The sequence below is a fragment of the Heterodontus francisci genome, chromosome 11, assembly GCF_036365525.1.
Source record: "Heterodontus francisci isolate sHetFra1 chromosome 11, sHetFra1.hap1, whole genome shotgun sequence".
In the NCBI taxonomy this organism is placed as follows: domain Eukaryota; kingdom Metazoa; phylum Chordata; class Chondrichthyes; order Heterodontiformes; family Heterodontidae; genus Heterodontus; species Heterodontus francisci.
In genome coordinates, this window is record NC_090381.1 from 70,541,739 (window position 1) to 70,560,928 (window position 19,190).

At 42.9% G+C, this 19,190-nt stretch overlaps 1 long non-coding RNA gene across 1 annotated transcript; it reads left to right on the top strand.

Moving 5' to 3' along the window:
* The first annotated feature begins 94 nt into the window (after window positions 1–94).
* Window positions 95–18,444, top strand: LOC137374895 (uncharacterized). The gene is made up of 3 exons (XR_010975912.1): window positions 95–214; window positions 16,474–16,553; window positions 16,771–18,444. It is a non-coding gene; the product is annotated as an uncharacterized lncRNA (long non-coding RNA).
* The last annotated feature ends 746 nt before the right edge of the window (window positions 18,445–19,190 follow it).

A 19,190-nucleotide genomic window follows, 5' to 3' on the forward strand; every position in this document is an offset into this window, starting at 1 on the left:
ATGACTGTTAACTTTATGAAGCAACTGTGTAAAGTAGCATACTGCATCTCCAACAATGCTGCTATGCCTATATGTTGCAGCATTTTTAATGATTGACAGCAAAATTGACCACTCACAGAATGTGCCAGGATTTTCTGTTTATAAACCCACCCATCCTCTGCCACCATTGCCAGAACGTTTTGGAGGTACAAAGCCAGAAAATCATTATTTGAAGGTATGTATGAATTTGTTTCTGTATATGTAAAAATATGAAAGCAATGTAAAGTCTAAAATTTTGAACTTTTGTGAGGTAATTTTTGGCTGGAAACATTGTACAGACAATATAAAAACACTTGTTCATGCAATTTATGTTCAGTCCTCCCCTTGTCCAGGTGTCACCATACCTCAAGAGTATTACTCTGGTTTGGTTTTTACTTGAAATGTAGACTGTAAAAGTTTCTATAGGTATGTGAAGAGAAAAAGATTGGTGAAGACAAATGTAGGTCCCTTACAGTCAGAAACAAGGGAATTTATTATGGGGAATAAAGAAATGGCTGACCAACTAAATGCATACTTTGGTTCTGTCTTCACAAAGGAGGACACAAATATCATACCAGAAATGCTGGGGAACACAGGGCTTAGTAAGAGAGAGGAACTGAAAGAAATCAGTATTAGTAGAGAAATGGTGTTGGGAAATTGATGGGATTGAAGGCCGATAAAGCCCCAGGGCCTGATGGTATGCATCCCAGAGTACTTAAGGAAGTGGCCCTAGAAATAGTGCATTCATTTGTGGTCATCTTCCAAGATTCTATAGACTCTGGAACAGTTCCTACAGATTGGAGGATAGCTAATGTAACCCCACTATTTAAAAAGGGAGGTAGAGAGAAAGCAGGGAATTATAGACGAGTCAGCCTGACGTCAGTAGTGGGGAAAATTCTAGAGTCCATTATCAAAGATTTTATAGCAGAGCACTTGGCGAACAGTGGTAGAATCAGGCAGAGTCAGCATGGATTTACGAAAGGGAAATCATACTTGACAAATCTACAAGAATTCTTCAAGGATGTAACTCGTAGAGTTGATGAGGGGGATCCAGTGGATGTGGTTTATTTGGACTGTCAGAAGGCTTTCGACAAAGTCCCACATAAGAGATTAGCATGTAAAATTAAAATGCATAGGATTGGGGGTAGTATATTGCGATGGATAGAAAATTAGTTGGCAGACAGGAAACAAATATTAGAGATAAATGGGTCTTTTTCTGAAAGGCAGGCAGTGACGAGTGGGGTATCGCAGAGATCGGTGCTAGGACCCCAGCTATTCACAATATACATTAATGATTTAGATGAGGGAACTAAATGTAATATCTCCAAATTTGCAGATGACAGAAAACTGGGTGGGAGGGTGAGCTGTGAGGAGGATGCAGAAAGGCTTCAGGGTGATTTGGACAAGTTGAGTGAGTGAGCTAATGCATGGCAGATGCAGTATAATGTGGATAAATGTGAGGTTATCCACTTTGGTAACAAAAGCAGGAAGGCAGATTATTATCTGAACAGCTTTAAACTGAGAGAGGGGAATGTGCAGCGAGACCTGGGTGTTCTCATACACCAGTCACTGAAGGTAAGCATGCAGATGCAACAGGCAGTAAAAAAGGCAAATGGTATGTTGGCCTTCATAGTGAGAGGATGCTCCTGCATCCCTACAGGAGCAGGGATGTCTTGCTGCAATTATACAGGGCCTTGGTGAGGCCACACCTGGAATATTGTGTGCAGTTTTGGTCTCCTTATCTGAGGAAGGATGTTCTTGCTATAGAGGGAGTGCAGTGAAGGTTTACCAGACTGATTCCTGGGATGGTGGGACTGACGTATGAGGAGAGATTGAGTCGGTTAGGATTATATTCGCTGGAGTTCAGAAGAGTGAGGGGGGGATCTCATAGAAACCTATAAAATTCGAACAGGACTTGACATGGTTGATGTAGGATGTTCCTGATGGTGGGGGAGTTCAGAACCGGGGGTCATAGTCTAAGGATACGGGGTAAACCTTTCAGGACTGAGATGAGGAGAAATTTCTTCACCCAGGTGAGCCTGTGGAATTTGCTACCACAGAAAGCAGTTGAGGCCAAAACATTGTATGTTTTCAAGAAGGAGTTAGATATAGCTTTTGGGTCTAAAGGGATCAAAGGGTATGGGGCGAAAGCGGGAACAGGTTACTGAGTTGGATGATCGGCCATGATCATAATGAATGGCGGAGCAGGCTCGAAGAGCCGAATGGCCTACTCCTGCTCCTATTTTCTATGTTTCTATGTTTATGTGCAGGCCAGGGTTTAGATGCCCGGCGCTTCTGCATCCCCCCGCCCCACACCGCACCGCCCCCCCACCGCCCTGCACCCCCACCCCCCCCACCCCAGTATTCTTACCAAACCTAACCATCCCCAACATCACTCTTCTGTACCAAAGATTGCGTGCCATGTGATCCTGAGATGCTGTTCTCTCCCTGAAATTTACAAATCTATTTATTTGCCTAACCATAATATGGGAGGGAACAAATTTATTTATATAGCTATCTGCTGCAATTGATTTATTTTCTGGGAACCATTTTAAAATGCACCGCACTGAGAAATGTATTTCCAAGTACTTTCAGCAAAATCTGCACCCTGTCCTACTGCCCTATCCTAACACTTTGCCCTAATATAGTAACCTCTGATGCACTATAACCAACAGCACTGGAGATCCGATAATATTGAAAAATATCCACTACTAAGCATTACATTGTTCCTTCCCAGTCCATTGTAACACTAAAGAACGTGTACTCCTTTTTAGTCACATAATGGATTGTTGACTCTCCAGTTTTATGAGAATGCTGTATGTTTTTAAAAATAGTGCAGACTGCTGTCAGGTTGAGCAGTCTCCTGTTACAAGGGCAATCAGTGTAATTAATCTGCAGGGAAGTTCTGATAATCAGATGCTACGATCACAGACATCTGTCTGTAGGCACTGCTGACTTGTTTTTCCATTTTCTTTGTTTGAAGGAAAGTGTTATGAAATGATTTGGTAAAATCTGGGTTATTTAGTAGAGTTAAATGCATTTCTTTCACTTGTTTAACTTCAATTACTTTAAGAATACACATAAATGCTCCACATTAACTTGACCCTGTGAGATTCTGTTGCATTTGGTTAATGAGTAAAAATGTTTGATATCTGGAGTACATGTAAACATGCTGATACACTATAGACTGAACATACTTAGATTGAGTGCATAGTTTACAGCTGTAGCCAGCCACTTCTGTCAACTGAATACATATTGACATAAAGCAAGCCTTTGTAAACTTCTTTTACTGTGGTTATGTTGCATCAGCTCAATGTCAAAAAACAAAGCATCCAATGCATTATTATTAAAGCAACAGTTGTCTAATAAGTGCTTCACCTTTTTTTTTTAGTTTTTAGTTAGAAGCTTTGTAAAATGCCCTTTGCAAATGGTTCATGGCATGTCAGCTGCTGCCTCTCAGTCAGAAAGTTTGGCCAGGATTTCATGGGACTCAGCAGGAAAGGGAAGGTGGAACTGGAAGCAGGTGGCGAAGGCCCTCCCTCTCCGATTCCCGTTCCCATTGGAATCTTGTGCCAGCTAGCAGGCATGGTGGCCAGCCACTGAGTGGCTGGAGGTGGGCATTGTGGCGATGGCTGCATCGCCAGCTGATGCAGAAGGAAATGCTTGCAGCAGCACCCGAGCCCTGTATCAAGCTGTGGGAGCAGGAAGCCTGCAACCACAATCTTCAGTCAGCAACCAGAGCCCTTCAGCCTCCAGACAAGGACCTCAATCAGCCTGCACGATGCCCATGCCACCAGAGCCCTGCTGCTGTAACAGGGGCACCTTTCCAGTGGGTGCTGAAACTCTATCCAGACCACCCCATTCTTGGGCCCCTCTCCAGTAAGGCCCTGACAGGAGGAACAATGCCTCAAGGGGGCCTCGACCCTAAATAAATGATTGTCCTACTCCTTCCTTGCATTGAAAGTGAAACACCTCACTGCACATTTGCTGAGTGTCGCAACACTAACAGTGGCTGCTCCATTGCCGCCCTTTAAAATCTGTCGAGGCTCTGACCCCTGTAATGCCCCTGCACTACTCGAAAAATTTGGAGGGGCCTGTAAAACCAGTTTCAATTGCCTCCTTAATTATCTAAATTACTGTTTAATTCCTTGTTTTCCAAACTCGAGCTGAATCCCCACACGACTTGCCGTCCGTAGCTCATGAAATTGCATCCCAGATCTTACGGCTCTCCTGCCACCGCGCCCCCCCACCCCCCCCACCCCCAACCTTCACTGTCTGCTTTTTTCCTGTAAAATCCCAGCCATTGGGTTCAAATCTTTTTTTCCCAAAAATATACGTTATTTATAAAAATTTGTAAAAATACATTACATAATTCAAATTGGACATTACAAAGTGCAATACAGATCAGTATCTTTCAATGCAGTACATGAGGTACCTCAGTACGCTTGTCATTTCAGGTTATATTTACAATGTACATTGACATTACACAATAAACATTTTCTGGTGCCTACAGCCTGAGAGATTTTACACAGGTTCCAGCCCCTTGGTTCGCTATGGCGAGAGGGCCTTACACAGTGGCCTTTCCCCATTGAGCCTTTGCAGCAGCTACCCCAAGCTACAATGCGTCCCACAGCATGTAATCCTGGACCTTGGAATGCATCAGTCTGCAACACTCGGTCGTGGACATCTCTTTGCACTGGAAGACCAGCAAATTTCAGGCAGACCAAAGTGCGTCTCTCACCGAGTTGATGGTCCTCCAGCAGCAGTTGATGTTAATTTTGGTATGCATCCCTGGGAACAGCCTACAGAGCACTGGGTCCTGCGTTACGGAGCTGCATTTCTTTCCAGACTTGCTTTGCAAAGGAACATTCCAGAAGGAGGTGGGCGATGGTCTCTTCCCCACCGCACCTGCTTTGAGGGCAGCGTGCTCAGGCAGTGAGCTTCTGGGAGTGCAGGAAGGGCTGATGGTGAGGGCCCTTCTCACCACCAACCAAGCTACATCTTGGTGCTTGCTCAAATGTTCTGGTGATGAGGCATTCTGCCAAATGAGTTTGACAGTTTGCTCGGGGAACCATCTGACAGGATCCACCATCTCCTTTTCCTGCATTGTCTCAAGGATGTTATGTGTGGACTACTGCCAATGGACTTGTGGTCAATGGTACCAACTTCTGTACAAACCTTTCTACGACGGACAGGTGGTACGGCATGGTCCAACTGAACAGCACTCCATGGCAACATGACCGGACCCATACTCCGTAATACTGAGGACAAATAGAGCCTCAGCACGTAATCCCACTCCAGAGATTTGAGCATAAAATTTAGGCAGGCACTCCAGTGCAGTACTGAGGGAGTGCTGCACTATCAGATGTGCATCTTTTAGCTGAGGCGTTAGACAGAGACCCTCTCAAGTGAAGGTAAAAGATCCCATGCCAATATTTTGAATTTGAAGAACAGCTTGGGAGCTCTCCCCACTGTCCTGGCCAATATCAATTCCTCAACCAACATCACAAAATTATCTGGTTATTATCACATTGTTGTTTGTGGAACCTTGCTTTATGCAAATTGGCTGCAAAGCTTCCTACATTACAACACTAATTACACTTCAAAAGTACTTCATTGGTTGTAACGTGCTCTGGAAGATCCTGGGGTCTTGAAAAGCTATGTATGAATGTAAGTCTTTTTGAATGTTGTGAAATGCTCTTATTACTCAAAAAATATTGTTACCTACAATGATTTTATATTTTTGAATTTAGCACTGCCTTCTGATCATCTGTTGTGGCTATATTGACATTTTTTCGCCTTTATTTTCAAATTTCTGACTGAATAGTTATATAAAACACAATTGTTGTGCATTCAGAGTAAAACTACATGAGGTCTTTATTGGGAGCAGCATGTTGGAAACTTTTATTTACATCTCCCAGAGAGGGCAGCAGAGAGGCAGTATACAAAAGATATTGCAATATACCACTCTCCTTCTCCACTTATTTTTTTTGTACATGAAATGTAAAATGGTACTTGTATATAATTTTCCAGAATACAGAACTCCCTTTCTAACAGCACCGTGGGTGTACCTACAGCCCAAGCACTGCAGCAGGTCAAGAAGGCAGCTCACCACCCTTCTCAAGGCCAACGACACCCACATTTCATGAACGAATGAAAGAAAACCCTGAAATTTAACAGGTTGTGTTACACGCTTGTTAGTGTAATCACAACTAAAACATATATAACCAATACTTGCAGAGAAATTAACATGTAAAAAATTATCTTTCCTTAACACCAGTATGGCTTTAACAAAAACATCCTACTACTACCAAAGGCAAGTAATGGGTTGCATCATTGTATTCCACCTTAACACTCACTTCACCTAATACTGGAATACTGTTATTGGAATAACTAACTAGTCAGCTTCACACCAGTTTTTCATTATGGAATGTGACCTAGGGACTTCTTGCACTCTTCTTCCGCGATAACCGGCACTGCTGCAGCTGTATCGAGGACGAACGCAAGTTGTGAACCTCCGATTTTAATTTTTATTGTGGGCGCTGGAATTATATCTTCAGCCCCTTTTCTCTCAACTTCTGTTTTCCTTGCTCTGTGATCGAGTACAACTCTTGATTTTCCTGCTGGATAAAATCAACTTCTGTTTCCATATCTACCATATGCACATTCGAGGACTTCCAGGAGCCTGATCTAGCTCTAGGTCTACCGCAATCTCAACCTGGTGTATTGCTGCGACCTGGAGCTTTACTGAAATCTGGAGCATTACTGTTTCCTCTACTCCTGCATGCCCCCTAGATTTGATCAACTTTCCCACAGGCATAGCACTTTGACTGGAAATGGGAGCATTTGGATGGTTGGTGGCTACCATGGCAACGATAGCATCTAAATTTCTGATTCAGACTGCAAACCTGGCTGCCGTGGCCTGGTTCCTGCTGAAATCCAGTGGAGTTCCCCTGCTGGCTCAGAAAAAGAATTTCCTTGCAATCTGCCACTACCTCTTCCTGCCATTTCCATGCTTGTGGCCTCATTGCAGGCCACCTTCCACGTCAGTTTATTGCCTTTACTCAAAAGCTAGGCCTGGACTTTACTGTTCTTCAGACCTCCAACAACTTGTCTACAAGGTTTACTTGTAAGTTGGCACCATAACCACAGTGACAAGAACGTTTCTTTAACTCAAGAACATAATTTGCAATAGACTCATTTGGTAACTGCTTCCTTCCACAAAATGCAACTCAGAGCGCAAGTTCATTCTTAGTTGAGGCATAATGAGTCCAGAATTGCATTTAATTCAGAATAGTCCAAAGTACTGGGGTCTCGTGGGCAACATTGGTTAAACACCACCACAAACACATTCACCCCAACAGGGTTAGGAAAAAATTCACTTTATCCTGATTTCCGATTTTGTTAACTTAAAGCCAAATGTGTAACCTTTATTTATAAATACACCGGTCCTCTTTGTGAGGGTTGAATTCCCCTATTGTCCCAAAATATGTCTTCAGTGCCATATTTTTAAAATAATGTACTCACTGAGCTATAGCAGAACATGTGACACATGAAGCAATCTTTCAAATTGCACAAACTTCCTCAAAATCAAATGTGGCAGTTCCAAAATGTGTGTCAGAATGTTCTTCAGATTGTAATCTCTCGAATGAAATGCAAAAAAAAATCAGTCCCATCCTTTGTTGTCCTGTTTCAGTTGTTTATTCAGAGTAAAACTACATGGGGCGGTGGGGGGGGGGGGGGGGGGAGGTGGGGTGGTGGGGGTTGATTTTAACATTCCTTCATTTTATGTCACCAAGCAAAGCAGAATAGTAAGAAATGCAACATTATGAGGTAGTGTTTTTAATGGAGAGGTGTACAATTTTACTCTGGTATATTCTTATGGCTATGACTGGGAGAGTACAGTAAGGTACAGAGCTACCCAGGTATCTTAAAAACAAATATAAAAATAGAAATGACTAGAAATGCTCACTCGACAGCTGGAAAAGAATAATCAAAACGTGGAGGGTTCCCTACAAAATAGTAACCTACTTACTTTTCTAGATGTTTGCTGAGCTGCTGTGTATTTCCAACATTTTCTAATTTTTAAAAAATATTTTGAACCCTTGTGTTTCTTAATCAATCACTGCTAGAATCTCACCCTAAAAATATCAAACCTCACCCCAATCTGCTTCCAACCCTATCCACCTCTGGTTTAATGGAGACAGGACAAGGAGTGAGCAGCCAGCCTACTCCCAGGAGACGGGTTGGCAATTTAAATGTTTTAAAGATGCTGGCAGCTTCAGATTTAACCTAATGTGCAGGTTTAGCCCTGGCTGGCCAGTTTCCCAGACCTTAGGAAAGCCGGAGGCTGAAGGGAGGTGAAGATAGCTTCATGGAGAAGGGAAGTGCCTAGTCCCCAGCACTACTTGTGGAGGAGCAAATGCGCTTTTCTCTGCCACCCAAATGCCCCTCCACCATCGGAACACACCGCCCCCCTCCACATCCCCATACAACAACGATTCAGGGTCATGGATTGGACCTACCTCATGCTCCCAATAGCAGCTGCAGGCTCCATACCTGGGGCTGTGGCCTGCTATGGACTGCTTCCTGCCCAACTGGAAACCAAGCCTGTCAATCAAGCTGACTTCTGGGTGGGGAACCAATGAAAATAATCCACACGCTGTGGAGTCAAACCTCCAGAGCATCTGGGAAAACTTAGACTTCGGGGTTTCCAAACTGAGACTCCGGCCGGAATTTTAATCTTAGACAGGAGGCGTCCACTGACCGAAAAGTCAGTGGCGATCCTGCCTCTGCTGGGCCTGGGGATCCAGACCACATCTTACGGCTCCCAGGCCCTTAATTGGTCTGAGGTGGGACTTCCACCTCATTGAGGCAGGAAGTCCCCCCTAATGCAGCTGCTGGCCAATCAGCGGGCTGGCAGCTCTTAGTCCCAGCAGTACCACCAGGAGCGGTGGCTACTGCTGGGACTGCAACCCAGCTTCAAGAAGAGGACACAGACACAGAGTTATACAGCACAGAAACAGGCCCTTCGGCCCATCGTGTCTGTGCCGGCCATCAAGCACCTAACTATTCGAATCCCATTTTCCAGCACTTGGCCCGTAGCCTTGTGTGCTTGATGTTTCAAGTGCTCATTTAAATACTTCTTAAATGTTGTGAGAGTTCCTGCCTCTACCAATTCTTCAGGTAGTGTGTTCCAGATTCCCACCACCCTCTGGGTGAAATTTTTTTTCCTCAAATCCCCTCTAAACCTCCTTCCCCTCACCTTAAATCTATGCTCCCTGGTTATTGACCCCTCTGCTAAGGGAAAAAGTCTCTTCCTATCTAACCTATCAATGCCCCTCATAATTTTGTATACCTCAATCATGACCCCCCTCAGCCTTCTCTGCTCTAAGGAAAACAACCCTAGCCTTTCCAGTCTCTCTTCATATGGCAAGTATCCTATATGCCTTCCTAAGCACCTTGTCTACCTGTGCTGCTGCCTTCAGTGATCCATGGACAAATACACCAAGGTCCCTCTGACCCTCTGTATTTCCGAGGGTCCTACCATCCATTATATATTCCCTTGCCTTGTTAGTCCTCCCAAAATGCATCACCTCACACTTCTCAGGATTAAATTCCATTTGCTACTGTTCTGCCCATCTTACCAGCCCATCTATATCATCCTGTATCTAAGGATTTCCTCCTCACTACTTACGACACCACCAATTTTCATGTCATCTGCAAACTTACTAATCATACATACCTCCTATATTCACGTCCAAATCCTTAATGTACACTACAAACAGCAAGGGTCCCAGCACCGATTCCTGTGGTACACCACTGGTCACAGGCTTCCACTCGCAAAAACAACCCTCGATCATCACCACTTCCTGCCACTAAGCCAACTTTGGATCCAATTTGCCAGATTGCCCTGAATCCCATGCAGCACCTTATCAAAAGCCTTACTGAAGTCCGTGTAGACCTCATCAACTGCTTTACTCTTAGAAGCAGAGACAGGAGAAATTATGAGGAAATGGCAGAAGCAGTGAACAAATACTGTGTGACTGTCTTCACAGTAGAAGGCACAAGTTGCATGCAAGAAATAGAGGATAACCTAGGGGCTACAAAGAGTGAAGAAGTTCAGGCAATTAGTATCAGCAGAGACAAAGTATTGCTGAAACTTAAGGGATTAAGATGACAAATCCCTGGGACCCGATGGCCAACATCCTAGGATTCTAAAAGAGATAGCTGCAGAGACAGTAAGGATGGCTCCGGGAAAAGGTACGTTTTTGGGGCCTCGCCGGGGGTGATCGGTTGGGCCCCGGCGAGGCAAGGGCGGTCGAATGGGGGGGGGGGGGCGTATTGGGCGTTGGTTGGGGCATTGGGAGCAGCCCTCCATTGGGCACAGGGTGCCTGATTAGGAGGGCACCACTCCCAGGCTGTCAGAAAGCCACCTACTTTTAACAGGTGGCTTTTCTCAGGCCTGGGACGCCCGCCTGCCAATGGTAAAATTCCCATAGTGACGGGCGGAGGCCCTTAAGTGGCCATAAACTGGCCACTTAAGGACCTTGATTGGCCTGGGGAGGGTGGGTCATTTCCCGCCTTCGCCCCGGGTAAAATGGTGGCGGAGGTGGGAGCGGGTCGGGAAGGGCCCCCAAGCCTCCCACACCATTTTATTCCCCCCCTCCCCCCACCGTTACCACCATCCTGCTCTTTGGGGGGCAGGAGTGAAAATTTTCGGCCCCCGCCTCATCCGCTGAAGCAACCGGCCATCAAGATTGGGGTCTATATCATGAATACAACTAGCTGTCTCCCTTTAACCTCTATCCAAGAAGTCAATGTCATCCTCAGTGGCCTAAGGAAGCAAACATCTAACATACTTTTCCAAACATCAGTAATCACCTCCTGACAAGCTTGGTCAAGTGCTGCCACAATTGCTATTGCATTTCATCAAAAGCTTAATTAATGAGGTCAGTTCAATACTCCATGCGGCGCTGTTAAATGCACTTTGATTTATATTTATTTATTTTACTATGGATAAAGTTTGTGGGACATGTTGATTGGATTTAGGAAGATTTTTAATCTAGTGAAAGGCTAAAGGTGGTCAGATTCTCAATTATGTTTTAATTGGGTCTGTAATTTCTTCTCCACAGCAACAGAATGCAAAGTGTCTTTAAACATTCTGAATTTGCATCTTTAAGACTGAATTTGATCAGTGGTGAAAACTGCACAGTTATCTAGAGTGTTGATAAATTATCTAGTGTAGTCTGCATTCTGGCAAAAAATAGTCGACTCCAAGTTGAGCAACAGTGGGAAGATCAGAAAATTCAATATGGAAAATTGCAGATGTGGAACTTCACCACTCTGCTGCCTTTTTTGTTGGCAATCAGATCTTTCAGCTCCTAGAAAGTCCAATGCGGAGCCGTGACCAAGATATGAGGGGCACAGTTTTTGTGCTGCATGACATCAAAATTCGTTGCGGGATTAATGTGTTTGAAGTTGCATTTCCATTTTTTTAAACTGTATTTTCATACTTTGAAATACCTTTGAATACAATTGTTGGAACAGAATATAAATGTGACTCAAATAGCAACATGAGAGAAAAAGAGCGTCTGTTCTGTTTGCAGATTCCTTGAAGGAGGAATAGCACGTAGGCCTTGTATTTACTGGATGGCTTTTTTAATTCTTCTACTAATCCCTATCAAGACACACCAGATTTGCTATTTTTTCAATTAACTTCTTCAGATGCTATGAGGTTCATCTGTCTTGGCTCTGCAGCGTTTTAAATCAGAAGCAACCATTGTAAGTGGAAATATGATCATTCTGGCAAGATTCAAAAAGATAGCACTCTGATTAGTTGGCTTTCATCAGCATGCTTTGCAGACACATGCCTGAGATTTGGGTGAGTTGAATTGGCTGTGGAGTTCATGTGGGAGATTCGGTGGCAACATTACAGAATCACAGAATCATAGAATTCTTACAGTGCTGAAGGACGCCATTCGACCCATCTTGTCTGCACTAGCTCTCTGAAATAGCAATTCAGTTAGTGCCATTCCCCCACCTTCTCCCTGTAACCCTGCACATTCTTCCTTTTCAACAGTCTAATTCCCTTTGAATGCTTCGATTGAATCTGCCTCCACCACACTCTCGGGCAGCACATTCCAGACCTTAATCACTCGCTTTTGCTTCTTTTACCAATTACTTTAAATCTGTGCCCTCTCATTCTCAACCCTTTCACAAGTGGGAACTGTTTCTCCCTATCTACTGTGTCCAGACCCCTCATGATTTTGAATACCTCTATCAAATCTCCTCTCAGCCTTCTCTTCTCCAAGGGAAACAGTCCTAACATCTCCAATCTATCTTCATAACTGAAGTTCCTCATTCCTGGAACCATTCTCGGAAATCTTTTGTGTACTCTCTCCAATGCCCTCACATGTTTCCTAAAGAGCGGCACCCAGAATTGGACGCAATATTCCAGCTGAGGCCGAACTAGTGTCTTATATAAGTTCAACACAACTTCCTTGCTCTTGTACTCTATGCCCCTATTAATAAAGCCCAGGATACTGTATGCTTTATTAACTGCTCTCTCAACCTGCCCTGCCACCTTCAATGACTTATGCACATATGCACCCAGGTCCCTCTGCTCCTGCACCCCTTTAGAATTGTACCCTTAATTTTATATTGTTTCTCCATGTTCCTCCTACCAAATGAATGACTTCACATTTCTCTGCATTGAACTTCATCTGCCACCTATCCGCCAATTCCGCCAACTTGTCCATGTCCTTTTGAAGTTCTACACTATCCCCCTCACAGTTCACAATGCTTCCAAGTTTCATATCATCTGCAAACTTTGAAATTGTGCCCTGTACACCAAGGTCTAGATCATTAATATATATCAGGAAAAGCAAGGGTCCCAACACTGACTCCTGGGGAACTCCACTACAAACCTTCCTCCAGGCTGAAAAAAAAACCCATTGACAACTATTCTCTGCTTCCTGTCACTCAGCCAATTCTGTATCCTTGTTGCTACTGTCCCTTTTATTCCATGAGCTATAACTTTGCTCGCAAGTCTGTTGTGTGGCACTGTGTCAAACACCTCTCGAAGTCCATGTACACCACATCAACTGCAATGTCCTCTGTTACCTCCTCAAAAAACTCCAGCAAGTTAATTAAACATGATTTTCCCTTAGGAAATCCATGCAGGCTTTCTTTAATTGACCCACATTTGTCCATGTGATTATTAATTTTGTCCCGAATTATTTTTTCTAGGAGTGTCCCCATCACTGACGTTAAACCGGCTGGCCTGTAGTTGCTGGGCTTGTCTTTGCACCATTTTTTGAACAAGGGTACAACATTTGCAAGTCTCCAGTCCTCTCGCACCACCCCCAAGTCTAAGGAAGACTGAAAAATTATGGCCAGTGCCTTGGTAATTTCCACCCTCACTTCCCTCAGTATCCTTGGATGCATCTCATCTGGTCCTGGTGGTTTTATCCACTTTAAGTACAGACAGCCTATCTAATACATCCTCCTTATCAATTTTAAACCCTTCTAATGTCTGAATTACCTCCTCTTTCAACATTGCCTGGGTAGCATCTTCTTCCTTGTTAAAGACAGATGCAAAGTATTCATTTAATACCTCAACTATGCCTTCTGTCTCCCCTTTATGGTCCCTAATCGGCCCAACTCCTCCTTTTACCACCCTTTTACTATTTGTATGTCTATAGAAAACTTTGGGATTCTCTTTGTTAGCTGCCAGTCTCTTTTCATACTCTCTTTGCTTCTCTTATCTGCTTTTTCACTTCCTCTCTGGACCTTCTGTAATCAGCCTGGTAATGTAAGGAGGGAACAAATGGAATTCTGCCTGTCTCTAATGTGAGCAGAAACAGTTGGTCCGATGATAAAATTAGGTCTTTTTATCCAAATTTTTAAAAATTCTTTCATGGGATGCAAGTGTTGCTGGCAATGCCAGCATTTGTTGCCCATTCCTAATTGCCCTCGAAGGTGGTGGTGAGTTATGACAGTCCCACTTATGACTTTTATGTAAGTTGATTTGTGGCATATTGAATGATAAATAGTGATATTGTGACCATCCATTGACCATTGCTCCTCTCTTTACTCTGCCATTTCTTGAGTGGCTGTGAATTTGGCCATTTTGCTGTGTTTAGAAGAATAATGTCAATTTACCAGCTTCTGTTTTGTGGCAATATGGGGAATGCTTATGAGCAGGAGGCAGGCCTCCATTTGCACATGATGCTGGGGCCATCAATTTTTACACAGACAAAAATCAGTGGAAGAGGGAGATTATTGGTAACTGTGGACTAGAAATGGTCATGCCCATGTAACCCACTTGGTAGGCTAGTTTTCAACAATTTGTTGATTGGTTTACTTAGTATGTGATGCCAGATTAAATACTAAGTCACAAAATCCTGTGATTGAGGATGTCATGCAGACTTTTTTTCCCACAACATCCAAAATGTACCCTAATTTAAGGTAAAAATGTATTGTGAACAGGAGAAAATTCCAACATCTTCCTGCAAAAGGAATTTTATAACATTTAAACAAGTTGTTTTAACTCACATTCAGTCACAGAATGAATGATGTACATGGATGTAGAAATACTTCAAATTGATTATTCTAAAAAGTCCTGATAAAATGCATTTTTATTTCAATTAGGGCTGTCAAATGACAAAAAAAGAACGTAACTAATCACAATTTTTTTTTCCTTAGTTAATCTTGGTTTTAATCACATTTAATTGATACAACATTCCATCCATCTGATTTGTTTGGTTTATTACTGATAATTATTAATACACTGAATTATAAGTTTATTGTGGAGTACTTCTGTAATACTGGAACTCAGTTTGACAGTAGATGTAAGTAAACGTCTTTCTATCCAATTAACCATTAGAAAAAGTTAAAAAAAAATAAACGTAATATTTACAAGGCATTCACTTTACAGTGCTTTGCTCGGTAATACTTTGGTTTACATTTACCAGTTGCTTTCTGTTGTAAATGTTTTTCAAGATAGGAGAGTTAAAGAGGTTACATTATGACAGCATGTAGAATGTACAGAAATGAGTCATGCAGGGTTTTATTAAATCTCGGGAATTAAATTTGAATGAAGACCAGCAAAAAACAACCCCAACAATAACATTTTTCATCATATTATTTGACGAATTATGTATTTTAGTAAAAGATGCATATGAATTTTTAAAAATAGCAATTCTAATTTGCATAAACTTACCTTTTGATGATGCACTGAAGAAAAAAAATGGGAGAAAGTCCTGGAGCTATACCGTGAACTTCAAAGATACCCTGGTGTCAAATCTTATGAGCTTTTGCGAAATCCGGGTAAACTAGCAAGTCTGTTAGTATTGCAGTTAGAATCAATAAAAGTTAGTTTAACAATTATTCTAAAATCTAGGACTATAAAAGATATCTGTAAAACTTGAAATTGGGGAACCTTAGCTGCATAATAATAAAAGCAAAATACTGCGGATGCTGGAAATCTGAAATAAAAACAAGAAATGCTGGAACCACTCAGCAAGTCTGGCAGCATCTGTGAAAAGAGAAGCAGAGTTAACGTTTCGGGTCAGTGACCCTTCTTAACCTTAGCTGCATGGTCGTTCAATTAAATCTTTCCCTCTACTGGAGAATAGAAAGCCGTTATATTTTGCCATCTTGTGGCCATAGGCTGTATTTACAAGTTGTAATGCTGTCTGGAACACTGCAACGTTGCAAATAACATCTCTATCTTTCAAAAATTGCTTCAAAGGGAGACCCATGAGTTAAAGGCAAGTCTCGATCAATTCCAACTATTTTGCTTTAAGCATTAGCAATAGAAACAGCTCAAAGAGACTGTGATAGCACAAATATTTAATTTAAAAACACGCATATGTGCACAAGCAAATTCCCTGGGTCTGATCACACACTCTAGGCTCCTCTAACTGCGGCACTGGTGCAGTACTAGCACCTTTCAAGTAGCAACGTGAGTGCTAAAAATCATGGCCCCATCTTTAATCCAACCTGGAGAGGGGAATGGCATGGATGAGCAATTAAAATCATGAAAATTGATTTCCCATGCATTCCTATTGGAAATCCACCAACCACCAATTTTAATTCTGAAGCTGACTCAAGTGCCAGAAATAAGCAGTTGCCTCGTGAATAAATTTAAATCAGGGTCCTATGACTTCATTAGGATGCTGATGTGATTTTAATTGGATGGGTCAGATGTCCCACCCAGTGGCAAACCTGCTAAGTATATTGTAATGGAATATGCTTAACAAACTGACTGATGTGACTGGATGCTGCATTTAAAGGGGCAGTTAGTTGCAAGCATATAGGCCATCATGATCCGTGTGCCTTCGTGAGTACAATCAAGCAGTTTTGACCTTCCAGTTTGCTTCTTTCTAATTTTTTCTCCTCTTACCTACCTTCATTAAGCTCTCATTACTTATAGATACTGTTTTTCAGTCACTCCCATGGATGGCCAAATAGTTGGAGGAAGAGCAACGTGAACTCCCAGGACAAGCACCAGGTGGGCTAGTTAGAAGGTGAGTGGGGCTGCTTGTAAAAGGTTATATCCATCCAACCAGCTGTATATGCCCAGAGTTAATTTCTTGGATATTTTTGCAGAGTGGTGCAGGAGGAGGCGATATTTCACCAGGTAGGTTGTTGCTCACTTAGCAGGACATGCTGATTGCTGCACCGGGGGTCATAATTTGCCAGTAGCTGTTAAAGTCACCACCTCTTTTATCACTTCTGTTATAGGCTCCTTTCAGATGACTGACGAGAATGGGACATCTCCTGCATCTCCCAGTCTGCAATGCACGGCTTCCTCAAATGGGTCACCAGTGCCCTCCTTGCTAGAGCAAACTAGTATATTACTGTCTCAATGGATGCCAATGGTCAGAATGAGAGCGCTCTAGGGTTTGCTGCAGTGACCAGCTTCTCCTATATTCAGGGCATCACAGACTGTACTCGTGTAGCTATCAGGATACCAGAAGATGGGCCAGCAGCTTATTTGAACAGAAAGACCTTTCAATCCATCAATGTTCAATTAGTGTGTGATCACCACAGATGGATAATGCAGGTCTGCACCAATTCCAGTGACAGTTGACACAATAACTTCAATCTGTGACATTCATTTATCCCCCCCACTTCTCCTGCTGTAAGACATTGCTTTACAAAAATTTAACTCCATGTGGAAGCTTGACTATACTCATGCCATATCCTGCAAATAACCAATGAACTGTGTTGAAAGAAGGATTTCTTGTCTTTAATTTAAACTGGCTGCTCTGTGGCATGAACCAGGTAACACTATCAGGAAGGAACAAAGACATTCCGATTAAAGGAGATATCTGTTCAAATTAATGAGCCACAAAACCTTGAGAAGTCCTACAAGAATGAGATAACACAGAACCTAATGATCTGTTGACTTCTTCTGCAGAACAACTTTATTTGGAAGTTGGCCAGCTCGATGGATGAGCCTCACAACCAATCCATGACTCTCAACTGTTGCAGCTGTTCGTCACATGATGGAAAATTACTGAAGGATGTCCAAGGAAGGTGGAGAGCACCAGGGCGGGCTTTCTCAAACAAATGGGCCAGCATATGGTTGGACATTTGGCCTAAGGCAAATACCATTTGGAGAATAAGCCACTGTCAGTATGATGTCTTGTCCCTCCCTAAAATTAAGGTATAAAGGAAACTGCTAAAGAAACTTTGGTATTGCAACTGCAGGGGAACGAGTGACTTGGTCAGTCACTCGGAAACTGTATCAATCTGAAGTTGACTGCTCTCGGGTGATTGTATTTCGCTGACTTCATATTTTGGGAATAAGTAATTATAAATGTTAAGTAGTCCATAGTAGGGTAGGTCACTGTATTGTATGATTTTTAGATATCTGGAGTAACTCAAAGTTTAATATCTGACTTTGTGTTTTGAGTGTATTCCATTATTCCTGTGATTTTCATGTGTGAACCAGAATAAGTAGACTAAAAAGTTCTATACAGCCACCCTGAAGAATCAGAAGATTTTTTTGGGGACAGGAGATGGCTCCTTACACACATGGCTGATGACACTCTTCATAAGTCCGTAACATACTGCTCTATCACCTCAGTTGAAAAGTCAGATAAAACCTTCCCAGCATTAACAGTCCTTATTATCTCTTCACCATTCCTTTGACTCTGCATTAAAGAACATTAGGAGTAATTTTGACTTTGTCAATGTTAAACAGGTGCAAGTGAATTTGCATCCTGTTTTATATCTTTCCTGATCGATATTTTCAGTGAAGTCAAAGGTTGAATAGTAGCAGATGTCAGGCATCGCAATGCAGCTCGATGTAGTAAAGCCACCAGAGTTGTTCTTTGGTACATGCAAGGATGCAAGTAATGGCGAGACCCTGTTCAAAGAAACCCCTCTACTCAAAACGTGGTAGGCATTGGCGTAGTGGTATTATCACTGGACTAGTAACCCAGAGACCCAGGGTATTTCTCTGGGGACATGGGTTCGAATCCCACCACAGCAGAAGGTGGAATTTGAATTTAATTAACAAATCTGGAATTAAAAGCTAGTCTAATGATGGCCATGAAACCATTGTCGATTGTTGTAAAAACCCATCTGGTTCACTAATGTCCTTTAGGGAAGGAAATCTGCTGTCCTTACCTGGACTGATCTACATGTGACTCCAGACCCACAGCAATATGGTTAACTCTTACATGCCCTCTGAAATGGCCTAGCAAGCCACTCAGTTGTACCTAACCGCTACGAAGTCAATATAAAGGAATGAAACCGGACGGACCACCTGGCATCGACCTAGGCACTGGAAACGACAACGGCAAACCCAGCCCTGTCGACCCTGCAAAGTCCTCCTTACTAACATCTGGGGGTTTGTGCCAAAGTTGGGAGAGCTGTCCCACAGACTAGTCAAGCAACAGCCTGACATAGTCAAACTCACGGAATCATACCTTACAGACAATGTCCCAGACACTGCCATCACCATCCCCGGGTATGTCCTGTCCCACCGGCAGGACAGACCCACCAGAGGTGGTGGCACAGTGGTATACAGTAGGGAGGGAGTTGCCCTGGGAGTCTTCAACATCGACTCCGGACCCCATGAAGTCTCATGGCATCAGGTCAAACATGGGCAAGGTAACCTCCTACTGATTACCACCTACCACCCTCTCTCA